The 9,917-nt window shown below is 42.5% G+C and overlaps 1 long non-coding RNA gene across 1 annotated transcript; it reads left to right on the top strand.

The window, feature by feature from the left end:
• The first annotated feature begins 1,589 nt into the window (after positions 1–1,589).
• On the top strand, positions 1,590–7,589 carry LOC125326788. The gene is made up of 2 exons (XR_007203999.1): positions 1,590–2,745; positions 2,874–7,589. It is a non-coding gene; the product is annotated as an uncharacterized LOC125326788 (long non-coding RNA).
• The last annotated feature ends 2,328 nt before the right edge of the window (positions 7,590–9,917 follow it).

Below are 9,917 nucleotides of genomic sequence, written 5' to 3' on the forward strand. Positions count from 1 at the left end.
GGACTAGCACCAGGGCCTCAAGCCCTGACAAAGGTTTCTTCTCCTCCTTTCCCATTCCCTGAGTTGGGGTGAAGGGGAAAGAAGAGGCCAACTCTTGGAAAGGAGAAGACTGCTTCTGCTGTGCACAGACTTGCCTCTCAGCTTTCATCAGGTGAGATCTTTCCCATCCTCCCGTCTACATCCTTCCCCTGTTGTTGAGGCTTATGCCTGGTGCTTGAAAGGGGAATGCAGATTCCTAACCTCTGGCAAGCCAGAGCTACTCCTTCAGCCATTGTTTAAGTCAGTGTTTCATGCTAGAGCCTTACCATGCTCTGTGCCCTCTGCTCCATCACTTGGTGCAGCCACCGTGCTGGGCTTTAATTCTCATCATCCCGAGCTCCTGTCAGGCTGTTGAACCAGTGGCTTGGAAACAACCATTCACACCTGTCCATAGCAAATGGGAGAGAAAAGGACTGATTCTCCCACGGTTGAGCAGCTCGCAAAGGAAACATCACAGACTCTCAGAAATGAGGAGTTACAAGAACTCATTAACTCTACAGGCTGAGTGTTCAGGCAGGGCTGAAAATCCCAGCTCAGTGCTGACAGATGCTCAGTGCTTAATGGAGGCAGAGGCAACACCGAAGTGTCCTGTACAAATGGGTCAAACATTGTGTATTTCTTTGTGGTGCACTTTCTTCTCATGGTGCAGAGACAAAAACTCTGCCTCTTACAGACACATGTGAACCAACTTCTTCAAAAGAGTCTATAGATGTCTGGCTAAGCCCGCAAGATCAATACCTGTCCTTACCATCCAGGTGTTTCCCTGACCTCCTATTTGGAAAAATCTCCATACCATCATCATGAACAGTCAGATGAATGCAAAAGTGTGCAAGAGCCTATTTACAACTGTCATGTCTAAAAGAACAAGTAAGAACCTTTACATCCACATGGGTATTTTGCATTTGTGTTGTTTTTTTGTCAACCTGCCCAGACAGACTGTTCTTGACAGAGCTAAAACTGGTACTTGATTGTTCCAGTTTGGCCAAATTTAGAAATACATCCTCTGAGAGAAGGCACAACCACCCCTTCCACCCCCCCAGGTTCGGGAAAAAATAAATTTTCCTCAAAGGAAAGTGAAGGAGATAAAACTATTTATTTACCAAACACACGGGAAAAGGAAAATAATGCTCAATAATAAAATCTCTCGCTGTGGAGGAAAAACCTGGGAAAGTGTTCGAGTCCTCCCTTTGGTCTCCTCGGAGCTGGGGCTTGGGCCAGGGCCAGGCCCTCTGTGCCCGATGGAAAGTCCTCCCGATGTGCTCTGAGGTTGAAAGCAGCCCAGTAGAAAAGGGAGAAAATCCGGAATTCCAGAGGAGGAAAAAGCAAAATCCAACTCTGTCTCTCTCCGGAGAACAAGAAACTGAAAACAACTGGCCAAAAGCTGACTGGAAAGCAGCAAGCCGGGTGCTTCCTCGCTCCCCTGCTGCAGCTGGGGAAAAAAACCCCTGCTATCTCTGTGTGACCTTGAACAAGCCGCAAACTGCTTTGAAAAAGTTTTGCTCAGTTTTTCCTTCCCCCTCTCAGGCTCAGTTTAGAGGCATAGAAAGACACACAAATTAATTTCTGGGCATAGGCAGCGATATGGGATACACATCATAAGGTCACCCCAAGACATTGATCCAGCACTAAAATACACAAATAAGCTAGTGGGCAAAACACTATTCATTTTCCAAGACTTCTGTTATTCGAGGGAGTAGTCCCTGTCATTCCTTACTAGTTGTGTGTAGTATGCTCTTTTGTGGGCTTCCTGCAGTATTTTTGCTGGAAGAATAGTAAGAATAATCCTTTTGTAGTGCACCAATGTCTGCTTTTTCTCTCAGCTCCTCTGTCTAATCTCGGTAGCAGATTTTTCCTGCATAAAGGGAAGGTATGTGCTAAGCTGACATTTCAACACTCAAAGAACTGATCAAGTTCAGTAAACTTAGAAGTGAGAGTTTCATGCCAACAAGGGCATCATTTGATGGCCACTGACACTTGTCATTACACTGTTCTGCATAAAGCTCTTGTGGAATATGACTTTTTTCCTTCTCCTTTATTAGAAAGTCTTAGCTACAGTGTGACCCAAAAGGATGTCCCACTATAAGCCAAGTAAATATGGTGTCATCCTTTCATGGAGATTACTTTTCAGGAAGAAAAATGCAAAAGATAATGTGAATAAAGCAGCTGTTTTTCATCAGTTATTTATATAGCCAAAGGAGTCTGAGTGCCAAGGACCCCATGAGGCTGGATTATCTCCTTTTAGTGCTTTTCTCCCCTGCATTGTGAAGTCCAGAGCCTGGAAGGGGAAATAGTTTTTAGGTGGACTTCCAGCTTCAGGGGAAAGCATCATCTGGAGCCAGTGTATTCCAGAGACCAATAAACCAAGCAAAATATCTGTTGGTATTACAGCAGGATCCTCTGCAGGCCCCCAAGTCTGGCCTAGTGGTCAAAAGATTAAATAACTTTCCTGGCATTAACCAGTCCTTATTATCTGACAACTCAGTAGCATTTAAATGTGGGATGCCTCACTGCTTTTTAAATGAGTTTTTCTTGGGAGAAGGTTGTATGTAGGAAGTCAGAAATAATTAGGGCTGGGAGAAAGCTATTTCAGAAGGAGTTAGACTTTCCCTTGTCCTTTTCTTCTCCAGACTATTCAGAGAGTTGAATTCTGCTTTTCCATTAAAAAAGTTAGAAGAGGATCTATGGAGTAACAGAAAAGAGAATCTGGTAAGAAATTGGTTGGCACCCCTTTCCTGAGGCATATCATGTAACTGTGGCCAGCAGTATTGGATAGGAAGAAGTGCAAGCAGTAAAAGTTACAGTAGTTTGTTTGACATGCATATGTTGAATTTCAGGTTTGCTGCCTGAAAAGCTCCACTCAGAAAAACCATGGTGACTCTCTTGTAAAGGGGGTCAGAAGTGTGCTGTATCTGCTACCAGGCTTAAGAGAAGATAACATCCAATGTCAACAAGAGTAACCTAGTAGTATGACAGCAGAAGTTTATGTAAAATTTGAGCAATTAGTAAGAAAAGTTTAGAAAAACTGCATGTGAAACATGAGGTAAAAGAAGTATTGGGCTATATACAACGTGTTTCTTCCTACTGCTGTTGCTAAGGTAACAATCTACTCTGATGTTTTTCCTTAATTTCTGTTTGAGCAAACATGTACTACTTTCTGTTTAGCAGTTCAGGATCAGGCCTAGAGGAAGTAGCAGGTGATGCTCCTTGATCCCTATGTGACTCCGTTTGATAACAAGCAGAGTTAGTATTCAGAGGCTGTTTGTCCCCCATAAAAAAGTACTTACAGCATTACATACTCAAGCAACCTCACAGAGAACAAGTCTCATTTGAAGATCCAATCTGAATTTGAAGGACTGAGCATTAAGGAGGCCTGATCTGTGAATGTTTCAACAGGTTCAGTGAAAATTTAAAACTGCAGTACATGTTGAGCTGTATTTCACAAAAGATTAATGAAAATATATTCTAGAGCAACATTCACAGGGTATGTCATTATTAGATTAAGTTTCAAGAAACAGGTTAAGTATATGAGAACAGTGCATCACAGTGTTCATTTTGTAACAGATACAGAATTTTCCTTTCCTCCTACAAAATCAAATTCACATTCATCCCAAGTGGTTGATTTCATAATGCAGATTTTTAGGACACAGTACAACCTCTGTTGATGTGCTGTTAGGTTCTTGTTATATTTAAGAAACAGTCAGTCACCACCTTTAGAAGTGAAGTGGGAATTTATTTAAGTCTATTTATTCGTCTATACAAATTTCATTTCATATAATAGTAGCATACTTGATTGGATTATTTAAATTCTGCTTTACTTCTCAGAGAAGAAAACTCTTTCGTTTTTATTAACTGCCTTGAGAAGTCATAGTTACACAATGTCTTGTGAAGAGTATCAGTTGGTATATCAGTATATAGCTGGTTTTCAGTAAAAAGAAGGGAAGAAGGCGCTTCAGTTATCTCCAGCACTACTGAGAGAGTATTTTCAGTCAAATGTTACATGGTTATTTTGTTTAAAGCCCTTATTTGTAGTCTGCTACTTTTGAATTCAGTTTTTAAAATTGCAGGGGTCCTCTTCCTAGTGGAGGAGAGGAGAGTGAGTGTTTATCCCTCCCACCCAAAGAGAGGACACTGACACTGCAGGTGCAACTGCTGTTCCCTGGTGGCTCTTTCTGCAGTGCCCCTCTCCCCGAAAGCCCATTTCAGTCCAAGGACTTTCCTGGCTTCAGCTTTTGCCTTTCAAGATGTGGATGGGAAACTTCAGTCTGACTCAGGGTGCCCTCTTGTGATACAAATGGAACAAATCCGGAGATACCAGTGGGATGGGATGAGGAAATCAGAGTGAAGGTTCCCAAGAAGAAATGTGTTTAGATTATGACCATAGCCAGCAACCAGCAACTGCTTTTTCTGCGTACTCTTCAACTTCTGCTGGCATGGGGTGTGAAGCCAATGGGAATTAAGCATCATAATGAATTTTACTGGGGCATATTTCCTACACAACCTCATTTCTCTGAGTTTTTTCCTTGGAATAGGTACATTTTAATTGGAATAACACTAAAAGCAAGCAGCAATTCAGGTAGGGCACTGCATCCTGTTTTGCACCACCTGGAAAGCTGGTTTCTTTGGAGTAAAGGAAATGAGATTCAGCACAGATGTTATCTTGCTTAATGCCCGACTGAAAAGTGTTCAGTTATTTTGAGATGGGGGCAAAGTAAAATGTGAAATGAAAAAAAAAAAAAGCATCAAGACTGATCAGTTTCCCCCCAGTAATTTTGCACTCATTGAAATTGCACTCATTGAAATGTTTCTCTTGGGATTGGCCATATGTGGTATATATACATAAATTTTCTCTTGTAATTCCTTTTTTTTCCTGTAACTGCAGGAGAGATGCAAACCCAAAAAGAGCTCTAGGTTTTTTTAAAGAAAAAAGCAGCAAGCCTGCCATTATCCACATATTTACTTTTTGGAAACAAATGTTCAAGTACTTGGAGAATGAACCCAATGAGCATATTAAAATGGTTTTGGATAAATTTATTCTCCCTCTCTCCCCTTTCTCCCAACCTTGTCATTGGTCAAATGCAAAAACATCAGTTCTAAGTGCTGTCTCTCACCATGTTAATCTGAATCACATTCTTGCTGCTTTCACATTCATGTATCAGTGTGATATCACATTGCTTCCACAGCCTCCTGTAAGCAGACGAGTCATCTAGTTTACAATTTGGAATTTACTTGATTGTAGAACAAATTATATGATGTAAACAAGCTCATGGCAACAGGCTGGCTCCTGCCTTTCCAGCTACAAACATCTGAAAACAAAATGTCATGAAAATAATCGTCTGAAGTTGAGGAAATGACTTGTCTTGGAAACACATTAAGTTTCAAAGAAACACTGAACAGAGATAGAGACAGACCAGAGCCAGAGGTAGGGAGTATCTTCTCATTCTTGAGATCAGTCTTTTGTGTCAAGTTACATTTGCCTTGGACTCTTTGGGCAAAAGAGCTTTGTATAGTGAGACTCACCCGATGTCACACTTAGAAGCCAGGGTGTTGCACATGTAGTTTAAGGCACTGGAAAGAACCAGGCACCTCCAGCACTTTGTTCATCTCCTCTCAGGTGAAGTGATCTCACTCTTTGCTGTGATTCCTAGAAAAGGTAAGATTAGGGTTGATCCCACCTTTAGCAGATGCAGTATGGAGTAGTCCTTGACCCTACATATTTCTTTCAATTTACAGAATACTCTCCATATGTGTCCTACCTGCACAGTATCTCAGTGGGAGAGCTTGAATACCCTTCCAGATGCGTCGTACACTGAAGGATCTGTGTCTTGCATAAGCAGTTCTTCAGCACATAGTAAAACAAAGCGATGTGTAACTCTTTCCCCCTTTTGGGCTGCACAGCCAAAGCATACACAAAATGTATCTAAGAAGAAGAAAGACAGGAGGCTGCAGGCAGATGGAGGTGGTCCAGGAAGGACCACACACATTGTCTGGAAATGCTCCTGCTGCCAACTGCTCCTGGCTGTCTCAGGGAGGAGTGAGGTGCCGTTATCTGCAGTTGGCAGGACTGGCTGAAGCCATTCTTTGCCCTGTGGAGCATCTGTGTACCAGATATTGCTTGAGAGGTGTCACTTGCACTGCTGGAAAAGCCTCCTTTCCAGCTCTGAGCACACTTGCATTGCAGGAGTGACTTGCAATCTGTTGGGCACAGTCTGCCCTTTCTTCTAAACACCCAGGTGCAGCAAGTCCTGAGGCTTGATGAGGGGAGAAAATGAGTGGCAAGGTAGAAGGGGAACAAAACTGAAAGTAAATCTCTGCTGCATATCAGAACTTGTTTTTCTTATCACTAGGCCACAGCGTAAGAAAAAAAAGACCCTGCACCCCTCATTTTTTTGGCTTCCCTTGTTCAGCTGCCATCACCAGCTCGACCACCAGATGTCTGCACCCAACAGAAAACTGAAATGCAGCACTGAGATGAGCAGCTGGAAAAAGAAATGAAAAGAGACCAAAGTGTCAGGGAGGGAAAGTCCAAAGGGAGCTGAAAGGGTTTATTTCCAGGCCTAGACACCCTCGAGGCAGGGATGATCCTCAGGCCCTCCTGGTGAGCTTTCGTTCCACAGTCCAGGACTATATTCCCACCACCAGTGATGCTGAACTGAGATGGATCTCTTTGGAGAGTGGGCAGGAAAAGGAAGTGCTCAGAAGCACTGCTGTGGCTATTTAACCTGGCTGCTCAAACTTCCAACTTGACAGAGAGTCCCACAGGAGAATTTTTCAATGTAAAGATGAGACCTGGGTCAAAACCAGAAAATGTTTGCATGCAAAAAGTAACCAAAAAAACAAGATGCTGTGAAATGTGATAGCTGAACTAGAAAAAAATTAGTGTCTTTTCAAGTGTGCTAGGTCTCAATTGAATCCTAATACCAGAGTAAAAAAACTACTGTATTTCTTTCCATTTAAAGCCTTATGAGTTTGCATAATTTTTGGTGTAATGGGTATCCACAATTTGTATTCCTTTTTGCTTTTGAGAAGTTCTTCATCTGTGGTGTGGGAGGACAGCAAGTGAGAGCTGTTCTAGACTCAGGATGTAGAAGGCCAGCATAAAGGGCGCTACCAGTACTGTACACATTCACAGTCCATACCTGAGCTGACCTTGGGATGATGCTCAGTGTCTTGTGAAGATGGGCAATGAGTAGTTCTGTGGTTTGGTGCTTGCTCTCAATGAAATGAAAAAGAAGAAGACAGCAAAGGTGGCAAAATTATCTGTGCCAGAAGCTCTGAGGCATTTCTCTTCTTTCCAGGATCTTTCACTGCTCCACTGTATTCATCCTTTGTCAAACGGAGTGAGAGTGGTGGAACTGAGGGTTTGGGGCAATTGAAGTGCCAGATGTGCTTTTGCTATGCTTTCCTTTTCAGGTGTTAGAGTATCTTGGCAAGAGGAAGTTATGGCCAAGTGGAGGGCTGGTGAGTGAACTGACACTGAATAAGGCAGTGTTCAACGGCTTATTTATTATTTGGGGAGAAGATGGCAAATAAATATCCATTATTTCATGTAATTAAAAGACTGGTTTCTGTTTGGGAATTAAGAAGCAATGCCATTTCCCTCATACAGTCCCTCTCTCGTATGCCATAATCTTTGTTATCTTATCTGCATAAAGAGGCTGCTCAAGACATCCTAGCAACATTCAACCTGTCAGTCAGTTTTAAAGAGAGGCAGTAAAATGTGGTGAACTTTGCCCAGTGATCATTTTAGCGGGATGAGAAGCTGTTTTTCCCACAAGGCTGAGGAGGAGGATTTTTTTTGGCAAGCGGGGACAGAAAGAAAAGCAGGATCTCACTTGTTATCTGCTGCCTTCTGAGCAACCACTGTTGTGATCCCGGCCTCAAGCCAGGACTGCAGCACCGCCTCTCGCCAAGGGTGTTGTCCCAAAAATGGTTCTCTCACCCAGTGTGCAAGAGGCCAATTCACACACAGACTTGAGGTATTTATTTACAGTTCTGTGCAGAAAGGGGTGCTGGGTGACAAATCCACAAAGCCAGCATGACAACTACCGAAACCTTTCACTATTTATACATTTTAGCAAACAAAACATGCTTGCTTTTTTTTTTTTTTTTTCATTGACAGCAGTGGAGCTTAGATAATTGATGTGCTTTAGGTTTCAAACAATGTTTTTCTGATTGTTTGATTTTTAATTATGGTACTAGATGAGCCAAAACCACAAAAACAACCTCACACCCACAGTAAAAAGACTGCTGTTTGAGGTGGAAGGGAAGAAGGGATCAACCCCAAACAAAACACTCTTTCTGGAAGTACAGTGGGCAAGTGAGACTGTGTCATGTTTCAGGTTGAAGTCCATCTTCTAGATTACTGATTTAATAGGCTAGTCACAAAATTAAGAGCAAAATTCCTAAAATAAAGAAATATTTCCCAAGGCATGAAAGAAGCAGAAGCACTGTTATTTTCTAATCCCTGTTTGATTTCTATAAAAAAAAACCAAAACAAAAAACAAACAAAAGCCCAAACACCAACCAAGCAACATTTAACGCCATCAATTTTATTCTGCTACAAAACATGAAAGCAGCAGAAAGGTGCAGTCTGAATCCCCATCTTTTCAAGCATCTGCTCCTCAAGACTTCATGGCAATAAATGTCTCATCTGTTTCTCACTGAGACAGCAGTACAAATGGAAAGGATTAACAGCAGGCCACCCCTGTTGTGCTTCATAGGTTTACTGCTGCCCCTGCAGTTTGCAGATAAGACAGTGGGTATTATAGAATAAAGGCTTTGTGTGATATGATTGCACAGTTTTTCTTTCACAATAAAACAAAAATAAGTTGCAAGCTTTCCAAATTTTCGAGATAACTTGTATCAAATGACGTTCTAATCTAGCTTGACCAAAGCATCCCTAATTTAATCCAAACATATTTCTACCCTGAAACAAGTTCTGAAGGCAAAAGAAGGCTCTGTAATACATCTAAGGAATTTTTAGAAGAGGTGTGACAGCTGGACCTGCCCAGGCAGGTATGAGGCCCTCCAGACAGTGCCCTGCAGCTGACCTCAGTCCTGCAGTGCCTGCTTTCAGGTCTGGAATGCTGCTCTCCAAAGGCTCCTGGGAGGTGAATTCCCTGCTGTACCCATTACCTTTTACACTTTACCAGCAAAGAGCAAGACCCCACAGCCCTGGTGTACCATAAACAGGGAGCAGTCTCTGGATTCCTGGCTGCATTTCTTATGAACTTTGCAACACGAGAAGAGGGTGCTGACAAACTGCCTCAGGGAATCCGAGTGAGTTGCTGCAACCCAGAGCAGCTCACTTGCAGAGGGTAAGGAGTTGCTGGGACAAGTTTGTTCATCACATGCTTTGCTGATCACTATAACATTTCTGGTTTGAGGTACTGAGTAAAGAAATGTATGTGAGCAACATTTATTTGTATTTTTTTTTTTTTTTTGTGGGCGGGTCCCATTAGAATTTATGTGAGCTGCTTCATCCCAGACATGGACAGTGACTGTGAAACCCTGAGATCTATTGAAACCAAAGGAAGATTTATAAATAGGCCATCCCAAAAGGAGGGGGTAATTGCAGAAAAGAAAATTGGAGAGACAGTGTCCTAGAGGCTACAGGTTGGCATTAGACCAAGTCTTCTTGACAGCATCCATAGGAGAGGTGTGCATGCAGCTCTTCGCCTGTTGTAAAATCCTTTCATCCCTGGTTTGTCAGGCTGTTTGGGTAAACAAGCCCTGAATACAGACGTTTTGAATCAACATAAAGGCATGTGCTAGGAGAGAATGGCCCTTGTGAAACCTGTACTCCACCAAGAGTCAGTGCTGAACACAGGCAATGCTGCACTCTGAGGCGAGCCTGAGTGAGGATATATCCTAGGACA

Source organism: Corvus hawaiiensis, chromosome 5 (genome assembly GCF_020740725.1).
Source record: "Corvus hawaiiensis isolate bCorHaw1 chromosome 5, bCorHaw1.pri.cur, whole genome shotgun sequence".
In the NCBI taxonomy this organism is placed as follows: domain Eukaryota; kingdom Metazoa; phylum Chordata; class Aves; order Passeriformes; family Corvidae; genus Corvus; species Corvus hawaiiensis.